Raw genomic sequence first — 16,969 nt, forward strand, 5'->3', positions numbered from 1 at the left:
TACAGGCTGCCAGTTGCTATGGCTTTCATTGCTGTTTAATGTAGCCAGAAGACAGACAGATATACCACAGTTGGGAGCACTGAATAGACAAGAGAATGGACATATTTCTGTATGGCATCAGCATCTGTCACTGTCACACCTACGACATAGAACATAGAACATAGAACAATACAGCGCAGAACAGGCCCTTCGGCCCTCGATGTTGCAGCGACCTGTGAACTAAGCTAAGCCCATTCCCCTACACTATCCAACCATCATCCATATGCTTATCCAAGGACTGTTTAAATGCCCCTAATGTGGCTGAGTTAACTATATTGGCAGGCAGGGCGTTCCACACCCTTACCACTCTCTGAGTAAAGAACCTGCCTCTGACATCTGTCTTAAATCTATCACCCCTCAATTTGCAGCTATGCCCCCTCATACAAGCTGACGTCATCATCCTCAGAAAAAGACTCTCACTGTCCACCCTCTCTAATCCTCTGATAATCTTGTATGTCTCTATTAAATCCCCTCGTAGCCTTCTTCTCTCCAATGAGAACAGACCCAAGTCCCTCAGCCTTTCTTCATAGAGCCTTTGCTCCAGACCAGGCAACATCCTGGTAAATCTCCTCTGCACCTTTTCCAATGCTTCCACATCCTTCCTGTAATGGGGTGACCAGAACTGCACGCAATATTCCAAGTGAGGCCGCTCTAGCGTTTTGTACAGTTGCAGCATAACATCACGGCTCCGGAACACAATCCCCCTACCAATAAAACCTAACACACCATAAGCCTTCTTAACAGAACTATCAACCTGGGTGGCAACTTAAAGGGATCTATGTACATGGACACCAAGATCCCTCTGCACATCCACACTACCCAGAATCTTTCCATTGACCCAGTAATCTGCCTTCCTATTATTCTTCCCAAAGTGAATCACCTCACATTTTCCGCATTAAACTCCATTTGCCACCTTTCAGCCCAATTCTGCAGTTTATCCAAGTCTCCCTGCAACCTGCAACATTCTTCCACACTGTCCACCGCTCCACCAACTTTGGTGTCATCTGCAAACTTACTAACCCATCCACCTATGCCTGCATCCAAGTCATTTATAAAAATGACAAACAGCAGTGGACCCAAAACAGATCCTTGAGGCACACTACTAGGAACTGAACTCCAGGCTGAATATTTTCCATCAACCACCGCTCGTTGCCTTCTTACAGAAAGCCAGTTTCTAAACCAAACTGCTAAATCTCCCTCAATCCCATGCCTCCGTATTTTTTCCAATAGTCTATCATGTGGAACGTTATCGAAGGCTTTACTGAAGTCCATGTACACCACATCAACTGCTCTACCCTCATCCGCATGCTTGGTCACCTTCTCAAAAAACTCAATGAGCTTTGTGAGACACGACCTGCCCTTGACGAATCCATGCTGACTATCTCCAATCAAATTGCTGCTTGCTAGATGATTATAAATCCTATCTCTTATAATCCTTTCCAAAACTTTTCCTACAACGGATGTAAGGCTCACAGGTCTATAATTACCTGGGTCATCTTTACTGTCCTTCTTGAACAAGGGCACAACATTTGCAATCCTCCAGTCCTCTGGTTCTAAACCTGTAAACAATGAGGACTCAAAGATCAAGGCCAAAGGTTCCACCACCTCCTCTCTAACTTCCCAGAGAATCCTCGGAAAAATCCCATCTGGCCCAGGGGATTTATTTACCTTCACACCTTCTAGAATTGATAACACCTCCTCCTTACTAACCTTAATCCTTTCAATTCTAGTAGCCCATAACTCAGCCTTTTCCTCTACAATATTTCCCTATTCCTCAGTGAAAGCAGATGAGAAATATTCGTTTAGCACCTCTCCGATCTCCACAGGGTCCACACACAACTTCCCACTTCTGTCTTTGACTGGCCCTATTCCTACCCCATCCTCTTATTCCTCACATACCTATAGAAAGATTTAGGGTTCTCCTTTATTCTACCTGCCAATGTCTGCTCATGTCCTCTCCTTCCTCTTCTTAACTCTCTCTTTAAATCCTTCTTAGCTAATCTGTAACTCTCCATCGCCTCATTTGAACCATCTCATCTCATCATCAAATAAGCCTCCCTCTTCTGCTTTACAAGAGATACAATTTCTTTCGTAAACCACAGTTCCCTTACCTTATCACTTCCTCCCTGCCTGACAGGGACATACCTATCAAGGACACACAATATCTGTTCCTTAAACCAGCTCCACATTTCGATAGTACCCGTGCCCTGCATTTTGCTAACCCATTTTATACCTCCTAAGTCTTGCCTGACTGCATTACAATTGCCCTTCCCCTATCTATAACTCTTGCCCTGTGGCATGTTCCTATCCCTTTCCATCTCTAAACTAAACATAACTGAATTATGGTCACTCTCTCCAAAGTGCTCACCTACCACTAAATCAAACACCTGGCCTGGTTCATTACCAAGTACCAGATCCAGTGTGGCCTCCCCTCTTGTCTTCCCTTCGACATACTGTGTCAGGAAACCATCCTGCACACATTGGACAAAAACTGATCATTCTGACATACTAGAGTTATAGCATTTCCAGTCAATGTTAGGGAAGTTAAAGTCTCCCATAATGACCACCCTGTTCCTTTCACTCCTGCCCAGAATTGTTTTGCCAATCCTCTCCTCCACATCCCTGGAACTATGTGGAGGCCTATAAAAAACTCCCAGCAGTGTGACCTCTCCTCTCCTGTTTCTGACCTCAGCCCATACCACCTCAGTAGACAAGTCCTCGTCAAAAGTTCTTTCAGCCACCGTTATACTGTCCTTGACTAACAAAGCCACACCTCCACCTCTCTTACCACATTCCCTGATCTTAATGAACGATCTAAACCCTGGAACCTGCAACATCCATTCCTGACCCTGCTCTATCCATGTCTCTGAATTGGCCACAACATTGAAGTTCCAGGTACCTATCCATGCTGCAAGCTCACCTACCTTATTCCGAATACTCCTGGCGTTGAAGTAGACACACTTCAAACCAGTTTGCTGTCTACCAGCACACTCCTGTGACAGTGAGATCGTGTCCATATCCTCCCTACTCTCTTCCTCCTGTGTACTGGAACTACGCCTCAGTTTCCCATCCCCCTTCTGAGCTAGTTTAAATCCACCCGAATAGCACTGGCAAATTTCCCACCCAGGATATTAGTACCCCTCCGGTTAAAGTGGAGACCATCCTGTTCGTAGAGGTCCCACCTTCCCCAGAATGAGCCCCAATTGTCCATGTACCTGAAGCCCTCCCTCCTGCACCAGTGGCTTAGCAAACACACTGCATATGCTTTAAGCAAAGGGCGTGTCTATAAATCAAAGAGGTGTTGTAAAGTGAAAGGCGTAGATAAATTACTAACCTTGACCAGTTTGCATTGACTCTTTTTTGCTCAGGCATGTTACATGGTGAGATAAACAAAGAAGACAGGAGATGGGGAAGGTCCAACACAACTTTATTGAACACTTTATCAAGGAATAATAAATACTTATCAGACTCAACTATTGTACTTTAATTAAACTCTATCAAACTCTATCCATCTCTTCACAGAACTCTTTGGTAAACAGAGTTAAGTTTCAAATCTACATTAGCTAACAGCTTCCAGTATACGTACTTCCAAGGATTCACTAAATCTCATCCATTGGTTCCTACTGCTGTATTTGAACTGTTTGAAAGTTCTGGTATCCCCTTCAATAAGGCTGGGACAGGTTGTACCTCAGTCTTTCAGGATGGGCTAATGTTGCAGGATCTGCAGTGATTGGTTGGGCTTCCCCTCTCCTCTCAGGATGGTTCAGGTTTTCAAGTAGTATCACTCAGGTGGTTCTCTCTGGAGAAGCCATTGGACAGGGTACAAAAAGCAGAATGAGCTGGGGCTCCAGGTTCCACTTTTATCTCCCTTGCATCCCTCTTGAAGATTCTGTTGCCTCTATCCCATATCATAATTGGGCAAGAAGGTCCAATGAGATGACTACTTTCAATGTTTGGAATTTGCGGAATATGGTTCTGAGTCTTCAACAGTCAAGTGCCGTCTTTGTCATGCTATGCATCTGGCCTCCTACTAAGCTGTGTACCACCAAGTCTGTGTAATATTCTTCTAACAAAGTTGGTTCACTGAAGGAGGTGTAAACAGTGGTTTATTCTGAAACAACATAGTCATTAGCACTTAGATAGGCAGTTTCAGGCCTGTCTGATTTCAACAGGAAGTTGATTGCCCACTGCCTGGCTGCGTGAATACTACCTACTCCAGCACTGCACTGAGCAAATTGCAAGGTCCGGCTTGGTTTGAACTTGACTTCCACATTTCAATTTTTTGTCCATGCCCATTAAAAATTGTCAATATTTCTGTACCAATCCTGGAGGTCGTGCATCACCTGATCACTAGGGACCAGTTCTTAATGCAGTGAAAGGGAACTGAGTCATTCAGGGATGCGACCACATGAAGTCGAGGGCTTATCCAGTCTCAGTCCAAGGGATTGGTCAGTGAGGCTGTTGACCTGACAGGTGTCTGGGGATCAGTGCCCTTGCAATGTGGGTGTTGTGATGTACTCAAGTCCTGTAGGTAGAGTATAACTGGTCCAGGAGATGTCATTCAGGGGCTGGTCCAACCTCAGTCAGGGCATCCCTGCCACGTCAGTCCAGGATGTGAGCCATGGTCAGTCCTCGGAGTTTGGATATTCATGTTCACCGAGTGCATCTCAAGGCATGCCTACGTAGTCCAGGGGAAAGGTGGGTGTTCAAATCTGAGATTGGCTTTTATTGAGTTGCACTGTTGATGTAATCTTGCTGGTGAAAGGGGGCAATTTCAGCAAGAGGAGTGGAATCTCATACTGCATAGGAGGAGATGAGAAGCTGCAGTTGGGTGTTGTGTACAATTTACATTCACGGCCTCAATATGAGTACAGTGAGTAAGCAATTAGCAAAGCTAATGGGTTCAGGGGATAAATAGAAAACATTAACTATAATACAAGGAGGATAAATGAAAGTAGAGGAAGGCTGAAATGTAATCCGGGACAATAAAAGAAAAGGGAACGTCAAGGATGAGGCGTCCTCATTATCATCAGGCAGAGACTGCAACTCATTTACAAGGACATCAAATTCAAACCGTGCCATCTTCACGCCAAACTCAATAGCAAAATTAGGAAAAACAAGGCTGTCACCACATGCAAAATGGAGGAAGTAAATGGCTGTTGTTCTTCTTCAGGAGTGGAATACAATGACTTGCATGTAAGGCTATACTGGGGGCAATTGTACAATCTTGCACCCACTGAGAGTCATCCGTCTGGTGTGAAATTGGATTTTATCAAAAGATCATTCTTCTGTCAACCATGAACATCAGAAATTATGCCCTCAAATAATCATGACCATTACATACTTTCCATGAATTAGTCCCCTGTCATTTTCTGATATGAAAAGCTATGCAAACACATACTTAAACGTATCATCTAGCCTTGCAATTTTTTCACCACATCGCTTTTTGTGCATGACGAAGGAACACAACACTTCAGAGCTAACTGGAAGTGTTCAAAGGCATGATCAGTGATGTTCAGGGGTAGCTTTCTTTGAGATGGTGTGCTGCTTAGAAGTGAACTGCTGCTTACAGTTAACTCACCCAATGTAGCATCTACAATTTGGCACAACAACATCTGCTTAAGTTTACAGAGTTTAGAGCTTTATTTTGAGGCATGACATTGGCCTCTTTATTAAGGTGAAGCCTACATGCCACACTGTGTGAGGGCACAACATCTCACTTTATTGTGATTAATGTTAAGAATCTATTACTGAAATGCTGTTCTTTTTCCAGCATTCCCCACAGATTATCTGCTCATTTATCTGAAATGAAACCAGTTCCAGGAGGATTCCTTGTGATATTTCTGGCTAGGCAATGAGAGAGTACAAGAAGACATCAATCAGAGCCGGTCCATTGTCACCAAATCCACTGACAACTGGAAACCTCAGTGATTGTTGTACAGTTTCAAGCAGGAAAACCGTCAACTGTAGATCCCCTCGATGGAGGAGAATGATCAGAATGCAAATATACCAGGATTATTGCCGTAATCTGCAGCTGTCAGAAACAAAATGCAAGCATTTCCTAAAGATGTCCATGATCATCATCACCCAACTATCATCTGTTTGAGTAGGAATTGTGCCCGTCAGGGTCACATCTTCCCTGAGTTTTAGAACATAGAACATAGAACATAGAACAGTACAGCACAGAACAGGCCCTTCAGCCCACAATGTTGTGCCGACCATTGATCCTCATGGATGCACCCTCAAATTTCTGTGACCATATGCATGTCCAGCAGTCTCTTAAATGACCCCAATGACCTTGCTTCCACAACTGCTGCTGGCAATGCATTCCATGCTCTCACAACTCTCTGCGTAAAGAACCTGCCTCTGACATCCCCTCTATACTTTCCACCAACCAGCTTAAAACTATGACCCCTCGTGCTAGCCATTTCTGCCCTGGGAAATAGTCTCTGGCTATCGACTCTATCTATGCCTCTCATTATCTTGTATACCTCAATTAGGTCCCCTCTCCTCCTCCTTTTCTCCAATGAAAAGAGACCGAGCTCAGTCAACCTCTCTTCATAAGATAAGCCCTCCAGTCCAGGCAGCATCCTGGTAAACCTCCTCTGAACCCTCTCCAAAGCATCCACATCTTTCCTATAATAGGGCGCCCAGAACTGGACGCAGTATTCCAAGTGCGGTCTAACCAAAGTTTTATAGAGCTGCAACAAGATCTCACGACTCTTAAACTCAATCCCCCTGTTAATGAAAGCCAAAACACCATATGCTTTCTTAACAACCCTGTCCACTTGGGTGGCCATTTTAAGGGATCTATGTATCTGCACACCAAGATCCCTCTGTTCCTCCACGCTGCCAAGAATCCTATCCTTAATCCTGTACTCAGCTTTCAAATTCGACCTTCCAAAATGCATCACCTCGCATTTATCCAGGTTGAACTCCATCTGCCACCTCTCAGCCCATCTCTGCATCCTGTCAATGTCCCGCTGCAGCCTACAACAGCCCTCTACACTGTCAACGACACCTCCGACCTTTGTGTCGTCTGCAAACTTGCTGACCCATCCTTCAATTCCCTCGTCCAAGTCATTAATAAAAATTACAAACAGTAGAGGCCCAAGGACAGAGCCCTGTGGAACCCCACTCACCACTGACTTCCAGGCAGAATATTTTCCTTCTACTACCACTCGCTGTCTTCTGTTGGCCAGCCAATTCTGTATCCAAGCAGCTAAGTTCCCCTGTATCCCATTCCTCCTGACCTTCTGAATGAGCCTTCCATGGGGAACCTTATCAAATGCCTTACTGAAGTCCATATACACCACATCCACAGCTCGACCCTCATCAACCTTCCTAGTCACATCCTCAAAAAACTCGATAAGGTTTGTAAGGCATGACCTACCCCTCACAAAGCCGTGTTGACTGTATTTGATCAAGCCATGCTCTTCCAGATGGTCATAAATCTTATCCCTCAGAATCCTTTCTAACACCTTGCAGACAACAGACGTGAGACTTACCGGTCTATAATTGCCGGGGATTTCCCTATTTCCTTTCTTGAAGAGAGGAATTACATTTGCCTCTCTCCAGTCCTCAGGTACGACTCCAGTGGAGAGCGAGGATGCAAAGATCTTCGCAAGTGGCGAAGCAATTGCATTTCTCGCTTCCCAAAGCAGCCGAGGACAAATCTGATCCGGGCCTGGCGACTTGTCAATCTTAATGTTTGACAAAATTTTCAGTACATCAGCTTCCTCTATCTCTATCCATTCCAGCATGCACACCTGCTCTTCAAAGGTTTCATTCACTACACAGGTCGTTTCTTTCGTAAAGACAGAAGCAAAAAAACTCATTTAGGGCTTCCCCTACCTCCTCAGGCTCCACACACAAGTTCCCTATGCTATCCCTGATCGGCCCTACTCTTTCTTTGACCATTCTCTTATTCCTCACGTAAGTGTAAAATGCCTTTGTGTTTTCCCGGATTCCTTCTGCCAAGCCTTTCTCGTGCCCCCTCCTGGCTCTCCTCAGACCATTTTTGAGCTCCTTCCTTGCCTGCATGTAATCCTCTCTAGCTGAACTTGACCCTAGCTTCCTCCACCTTATGTAAGCTACCTTCTTCCTTTTCACTAGAAGCTCCACCGCTCTCGTCATCCAAGGTTCCTTTATCTTACCCCGTCTTGCCTGTCTCAGAGGGACATATTTACTCATCACTCCCAACAACTGTTCCTTAAACCATCTCCACATGTCTATAGTTCCCTTACCATGGAACAACTGCTCCCAGTCCATGCTTCCTAACTCGTGTCTAATCGCATCATAGTTTCCTCTTCCCCAATTAAATATCCTCCCATTCTGCCTAATCCTCTCCTTCTCCATAGCTATGTAGAATGAGAGAGTGTTATGGTCACTATCACCAAAATGCTCTCCCACCACAAGATCTGATACCTGCCCCGGCTCGTTTCCGAGCACCAAGTCTAGAATGGCCTCTCCCCTCGTCGGCCTGTCAACGTACTGCGTTAGGAAACCCTCCTGAACACACCTTATAAAAACAGCTCCATTCAAATCTTCTGCTCGAAGGAGGTTCCAATCAATATTAGGAAAGTTAAAGTCACCCATTACAACAACCCTACTGCGTCCACACTTTTCCAAAATCTGTCGACCTATGCTTTCTACAATCTCCCTGCTGCTATTGGGGGGCCTGTAGTAAACCCCTAACGAGGTGACTACTCCCTTGCTGTTCCTAATTTCCACCCATACTGACTCAGTAGGCAGATCTTCCTCGACAATGGAAGCTTCTGTAGCATTTTACATTTTATTGTTCCAAGGACTGACTAAAGATCTGTATGGCCTCTCCCAAACTATAAATGTATCCAGGAATTCAAAGACGTCATTTTCTCCAAATTACATCTGTTTAAAATATTTTCTGGTCATAAGGAAAATCATACAGGCAGGGCTTCCCAACATTGTTGATTTCCCCCATGTGCACAACACCAATAAATGGTTGAGAGCACCCTGTCACTAAGCTATAGAGTGTGTCAACCAAGGCTTCCATTCTATTATGTCCAGCTTAACTGTGACCATCAATGCTGGCTTCTGGAGGTCTGGGGCAGATATTCTGGATGCTGCCATAATACATATACATTTTAGAGAGCCTTCTGTGTGCTTCCAAGTTCCTCAAGCCTTACAGGGTTGGCTGATGGAAGATAAGGGCTACACATTCAATACATGACTGTTGGCACCTTTTTAATGCTCTCAAACTGATGCAGAAGATTGAAATAATGCTTCCATTGTTTCTACCGGGGAAAGAGTGGAACAGAAAATAGGCCTCAGTAAGATTAAGATTCAATGCGTGAAATGCTCCAGCAAGGTTTTTCAGTGTAAACCCAGTTGGGGTTATACCCATCATTGTGGCATGCCGTGTCCTTCATAACTGGAACTGACAAAGGGTGATGTCCAAATGTTTATGAAATTGGGGATTGAGAACAATCCTCTGCAGGTAAAATATCATGATAGAGCTAAGTACAATTGCAAGAGGTCAGACAGAATTTCAATGCAGCCCACTTCCAGGAGGAATGGAAGCGCAGAAGTACAGGGAAGTCTAAGAGAGAGGGAAACAAAGCGGCAGGTGGAATACAATGTGGGAAAGTGTGAGGTTATGCCTTTTGGTAGGAAGAATAGAGGCATAGACTATTTTCTAAAAGAGAGAAGGCTTCAGATATCTGAGGCACAAAGGGACTTGGGAATCCTAATTCAGCATTCTCTTCAGGTTAGCATGCAGGTTCAGTTGGTAGTTAGGAAGGCAGATGCAATGTCAGCATTCATTGCAAGAGGGCTGGAATACAAGAGCATGGATGTAATGCTAAGGATGCATAAGGCACATTTGCAATATGGTGAGCAATTTTTGGCCCCCTTTCTAAGGAAGGACTTGTTAGTCTTGTAGGAAGTCCAGAGGAGATTTACAAAAATGAACCCATAATTAAGTGCTTGACATATAAGGAACGATTAAGGATTCTGGGTTGGTACTTGATGGAGTTGAGAAGGATGAGGGGGGATTCTCAGAATACTGAGAGGCCTGGATAGCGTGGGTGTGCAGGAAATGTTTCCACGAGGAGAGACTAAGACCTGAGGGCATAGCCTCAGAATGAAGGGACAAGTCTTTAGAATTGAGATGAGAAGGAATTTCTTCAGCCAAAGGATGGTGGATCTGTGGAACTCAGCACTACAGAGCGCTTGGAGGCCACGTCACTGGGTGTCTTCAGACAGAGATAGATAGGTTCTCAATTAGTAAAGGATCAAAAGCAAGAAAATGAGGTTGAGAAACATATTAGTCATGATGAAATGGCTGAACTGACTCAATGGGCCGAATGGCCTAATTCTGCTCCATATCTTACGGTATAATGGAATGAGCTGAGCTCAGAACTTCTTTCATTGTGTTATTTTCCATTGGTTAGATGGTAACCAGCATTATACATGTAGACCTGGTTATTTCTGAATTTTTCTGTTAATGAATAAATGTTTTGTCTATCATAGCTATACAATGGTATGCATTGTATCTTCAGCTAATCCCATAAAGAATCTATATTTTATAGTTACCTTTTATCAATCATGTGAAAACGGCAGTCAATGAGGCAGGGCAGTAACATGGTATGGCATTGATGTTGGGTGGTTTTTAAGATTTCAACTAGAGTAGGAATCTGAGTGAATACAGAGAATGCTAGAGAAACTCAACAGGTCTGGCAGCATTCTGGAGAGAGAAACAGAGTCAATGTTTTAAATCTGTTATGATCTCTTCAGAACTGAATGGTGTTGCAAAATGTTTTTTTTAAATATACTTTTGACATGGGCAGAGGCCTATTGCAAATGATGGGCATTGCAGATGGTGGAGAGGTGTGAAAATGACGGAATTTATTCTCTCTATTAAGTGCAAGCTAAACAAAGAAACAAACAAGACAAGCCTGGACAACAGGAGTAGAGAGATTGTAAGAGAATGAACATTATGCTGTTCTGAAGTTAGTAAATTCAACATTGAGACCTCAAGGCCGTAAAATGGTTAAATGTAAAATGAAGTGTTGTTCCTTGAGATAGTAGGTGACTAGATGCTGGAGAATCTGAGATAACAAGGTGTAGAGCTGGATGAACACAGCAGGCCAAGCAACATCAGAGAGGCAGGAAGGCCGACATTTTCTAGGCCCGAAACGCCAGCTTCCCTGCTCCTCTGATGCTGCTTGGCCTGCTGTGTTCATCCAGCTCTACACCTCGTTATCTCTGTTGTTACTTGAGTTTGTATTATACTCCTTTGGAACATTGCAGCAGGCCCAGGCAGAAATGAGAGCAAGATGGTGTGTTGAATTTGATACTGAACATTCCTTGCCATTTTAATAAACCATCTTGTTCACATTTCTGAGATAATGAGAACTGCAGATGCTGGAGAATCCAGGATAACAAATGTGGCATACTGTATCCACTGTACCCGGTGTGGCTTCCTCTACATTGGGGAAATCAAGTGGAGGCTTGGGGATCGCTTTGCAGAACACCTCTGCTCGGTTCGCAATAAACAACTGCACCTCCCAGTCATGAACCATTTTAACTCCCCCTCCCAGTCTTCAGATGACATGTCCATCATGGGCCTCCTGCAGTGCCACAACGATGCCACCCGAAGGTTGCAGGAACAGCAACTCATATTCCGCCTGGGAACCCTGCAGCCCAATGGTATCAATGTGGACTTCACCAGCTTCAAAATCTCCCCTTCCCCCACCGCATCCCAAAACCCGCCCAGTTTGTCCCCTCCCCCCACTGCATCACACAACCAGCCCAGCTCATCCCCTCCTCCCACTGCCTCCCAAAACCAGCCCAGCCTGTCTCTGCCTCCCTAACCTGTTCTTCCTCTCACCCATCCCCTCCTCCCACCTCAAGCCACACCTCCGTTTCCTACCTACTAACCTCATCCTACCTCCTTGACCTGTCCGTCTTCCCTGGACTGACCTATCCCCTCCCTACCTCCCCACCTATACTCTCCTCTCCACCTATCTTCTTTTCTCTCCATCTTCAGTCCGCCTCCCCCTCTCTCCCTATTTATTCCAGAACCCTCTCCCCATGCCCCTCTCTGATGAAGGGTCTAGGCCCGAAACGTCAGCTTTTGTGCTCCTGAGATGCTGCTTGGCCTGCTGTGTTCATCCAGCTCCACACTTTGTTATCTTGTTCACATTTCTGTCCACCAAGATCTCCAGATCCCTGGCAGAGAAACAGTGCACCTATTTCTCTTTCTGCACCATTTCCTGAGTTCAAAGTGTGTAGGACCACAGTATAAAGACCACAGTTTGTGAAGGGCTGTGCAGCTTGGACTTAAATAAGCTCCAAGCAGCATGAACTTTACAAAGTCCTGGCAATGGTGAGCATTTCAACCATATGAAGTTTGCAACAAACTCCAAACTAAGTACTAAAAATAGTTCGATGGTCATGTAAAACAAAGGCGTGTGGCGGAATTTAGAGAAATAGGTAAGAGAGGTGACTGGCAGTCCAGTGCATGCGTCTTGTATATACTAAGTCAATCTGACCCCTTAAAACCTAATTCAAGTTCAGATACTTTCTGCAGGTTTGGTGCAGTAAATTTCTAAGAAACCACTCTATTTAACCAACCAAAGTCCACGTCAAAGTAAACATAATTTGGAGGAACAGTTTGACCTAGGTGCTGCTGTAATATAAGCCTATTATTTGCATCACTGCACTTTAGCTATAGAGCAGGCATATTACATTTACCTTATTCCCAATATAATATAGGAACACAAATGTGGTGCTAAAATGGGCAAATTCCCTCTTCAGTTGAAAATACCAGGCCGCTGTCCCAGTGACGGATCCATTGAGTTGATGCTTGACCAATCCATCAGAATTATAGGGCTGAGATTTTTACTATTGATATTACAATTACTTATGAAATTTTTGTGGATGATTTTTATTGATAAAGTATGGGTCTTTTTCTGTAACTTTGTAACTTGTAACATTGATGCTATTATTTCTCCCTAAATGCCAGATAATGTACTTTCAGCAGGACAAGTAGAGGTTCGAATAGAAAAATGAATAGAATGGAATCCCTACAGTGTGGAAACAGGCCCTTCAGGCCCAACAAGTCCACACTGACCCTTGCAGCATCTCATCCAGTCCCCTATAACGCATCTAATCTACATATCCCTGGATACTATGGGCAATTTAGCACGGCCACTTCGCCTAGCCTGCACATCTTTGGACTGTGGGAGAAAACCAGAGCACCTGGAAGAAACCCACGCTGACACGGGGAGAATGTGCAAACTCCACACAGTCACCGAGGGTGGAATCAAACCCAGGTCCCTGGTGCTGTAGGTAGCAGTGCCAACCACTGTGCCACTGTGCCACTCCTAACAAGAAGATGTGGAGCTAAAATAAAGGAGTTGGGAGGTCATGTTGCAGCTGTACAGGACATTAGTTAAGCCTGTTTTGGAAAACGGTGTTCAATTCTGGTCTCCCTTCTAAAGAAATATGTCATAAACTTGAAAGGGTTCAGAAATGACTTACAACGAGGTTGCCAAGGTTGGAGGGCTTGAGCTATGAGGAGGGACTGAGTCCATGTTCCCGAGAACATTGGAGGCTGAGGGGTGACCTTACAGAAATTTATAAAATTATGAGGGACATAGATAGGGTGTATAGTCATGGTGTATACTAGTTCCCCTCCTAGCCACTCACCATTCTGACTTGGAAATAATATCACTGCTCCTTCACTGTCACTGGGTCAAAATCTTGGAATTCCCTCCCTAATAACATTGTGGATCTGCCTACAGCACATAGACAGCAGCAGTTCAAGAAGGCTGCTCACCACCATCTTCTCAAGGGCAACACAGGCAATAAATGCTGGCCCAGTCAGGGGCATCCACGCCCCGTGACTGAATAGAAAAGCATGTCTGTACAGATACCAGCTGAGTTAATCAATGAAAGAGCTGCTTCTATGTTTGCTACAAATTTGGCTTTAGATTTTGGTCTCCCAGGAACCCCAGTCCCATTTTGCCTAATCTGAAATTTGCTCATCCTACCAATGGCCAAAAAAATAGTCTCTTGGATCAGTACTAAGGGCTCTGTATGTTCCTCAGTAGCTGTAGTGCTCGCAGAACAGGGGCCCACAACTACCTGCACTCTAATGCCAGGGAGTGAGAAGGATTGCAATGACTCTGACCCTAAATACCATCAATCACACACCCACACATCCATACCTCAGATTTCGCAAAAGTACATCACCAGTCACCAGTTCCTTGAAGAAGACAGCATTGACCAGCACCCTGGACAACCTACATCATGGCTCCTGGCCTCATAGGACAAAGGGAGCTAAGACCAACACTATACAGTAACAGGACAAGCATCTGACATAAGGAGGGACAATTAATATAGGCAGTCAGGTCATTACATTGGATGAAGCAAACTGTTCTGACTGAAATTAGGAAAAATCCAAATGCAAAAAGACATTGACTATATTTTGAGTCTGTATTTTGTAGCTCTGTTTTAAAGCAACCAGGAGAAACAAAACTTTTTCTGTTTGCTTCTTTACCACAATAGGTCCAAAAATCCATTGTCTATTTCTAATACATTGATTATGGTTGTACTCAGTTTGTAAATCTACAAGACAAACCTTAGCCAACATCTGTATGGCATGTTACTAAATGTTCCCAAAACATGGCATTGTAATTAATGGCAGTTGCTAAATATTTATCTTTTGAAACAGTTTACTGTAATTCATTAAAAATAGATGTAGTCACACTGCAGCTGCAAGCAAGTTCACAACTTGGACTGAATGCAGGCAGTCATATTACATTAGGTGATGCAGTTCACAACTTGGACTCAAAGATGTGATCCATGTCCCTCAACATTGTGCTTCATAGAATAGTACAGTTTCATTATTGTTGGAATTACAATAGGGCTAAATTAGAAATTCATCAGGAAGGGCATTGTCAGCAGACAGGTTGAGAAGTTGCTAAAATCTTTAAGAAGAAATAGTTAGACTTGTGGCAAACTAGAAAGGGCTGAAGTTATTTTAAGAGTTGTCAGACAAACACAATTAAGCCCAATGTGGGAATCATCCTTCCAGATTTTCCAATAACTTAATCCTATAGAAGCCTGCAACATTTGTAATCAATGACTCCATCCCAAATCTGACACTCAAAAGACTCTAATCTGTTGTATCTCTGAACCACACAAATAGAATTCAAGCTGTTTCCAGTAGTTGTAAATTTTAGCAGGGGGATCTCAGGTAGTTAGGGAGCACTCAGAGAGTCAAAAAGGTTTCTGCCCGTGTCTTGTTAATTTCCTCTTAGCCCACAAGTAACGGAAATGATATGAAAGTGGTATTAAAGATTATTATGTTGCTCATTTTTTAGGCGTCGTGGTAATGCGCGGTTACATGATTTCATTATGCTTTAATTTACATGATCAAACATTGCATGAGAATTGGTGACCACCTGATCAGCTTTGCAACATAAGCATGAATAGGAAATCATAATACAAATTGAAAGTATTTGCAGCAGTGTTCTATGAAGTGGATAAAGATTCCTTGCATGTTTAGATGGAATTGAGATGGGAAAAGGTATGAAACTTAATTGGCAAGCCTACAAATTCCTCACTTCATCCATTATTATTTTCCTTCCCTGACACTGCCAGATTACCACTGGCAAATCCATTCATACTTCCATTCAAATAACAGTAGAAGAGAATGGAATTAAAGTACTTATATGCTGCCTGTCTAGTTCTTGCTGTTTCCTAAGATTGCTATATCAGTGGTGGTGATAAGGCTTTGATCCTGGTGACAATGAATTTGAAGTGGATGAATGGACATCATTTCTTTTTGCGTTAGAATATAGACAACAGAGCTTAAGTTGGAGATCAACCAGGAGATGATTAGAACAATTGTTTTCAAGTGCATGGCTGAGGATATCAGCAGCAAATGAACTAAGCCTCGCCATATGTTTGGGAGATATTTTACGCCTCGAGAATGGAGAGGATTTGGGATCAGAATCTCAGCAAAGCATCAAATTGAAGACAACGTTACAACTGGTCTGTTTCAGTCTCAGACAGCAGGCAGTAAAAAGGATATCATCAGTCCCTAAAACATGCAGTTTGCAGATAATGACTTAGGACTTTTCAAAATTTAATTGGACTAAATTTCTGCTCAGCTGATGCTTAATGATGGAAAAAGCGCAATTAATCAAAGACAGTAGAGCATTTGAGGAGTACAAGCTGATGTATGCATTGTTTAAGTTCATGGCATGATCTCAAGCTTTTTTTAAAAGAACACTGCACGACTGTTGAGGGGCATGGTAACTCTCTTTGTCACTGATCTAAATGGTGGACTATGCTTGCAGTTCTTGACAAATTGAAAGGCAGTAAAGAAATGATTGTTTCACAGCTGAATCAGTATCCCAATCTCCCTCAAGACCCTGATAGGTCCATTTTGTTGTATTAGAATCAGCTGAATGGGTTAAAACAGGGTCCCGTTTGTTTTGTTCCTTTTTCCTTCAATTTTCCAAACAGCCCTCTCCTGTTCCTTCTGTTTCTTCACATCCAACAGATCTGTTGCAATTTTAGCAGTTACGTGTAAAAATATAATGTTCATTGTGTATTTTGGCAGCTCATTACTAACAACCTCTGTCATATAATACCATATTTAATGGGAAATTTATTCAGAAGAGGTACAACGATGTGTTAATTTTGTGAATGTTGCCCTTACTTAGGCTTTTACAAAGTATAAGTGGACTAAAATGCAATTTATCTGCTCATTGTCACATTACAGTTTGTGGGAGTAATCTCCTGTGCATGTTGGTTGCTCCATTTCCTACATTACAACAGTGACTCACTTCAAAAGTACTTAATTGGCTGCAAAATGCTTTGAAGTGATTGGTGGTCATGATAGGCACTATATAAATGCAGATTCTTTTTT

Source organism: Stegostoma tigrinum, chromosome 30, assembly GCF_030684315.1.
Source record: "Stegostoma tigrinum isolate sSteTig4 chromosome 30, sSteTig4.hap1, whole genome shotgun sequence".
Taxonomy (NCBI): Eukaryota; Metazoa; Chordata; class Chondrichthyes; order Orectolobiformes; family Stegostomatidae; genus Stegostoma; species Stegostoma tigrinum.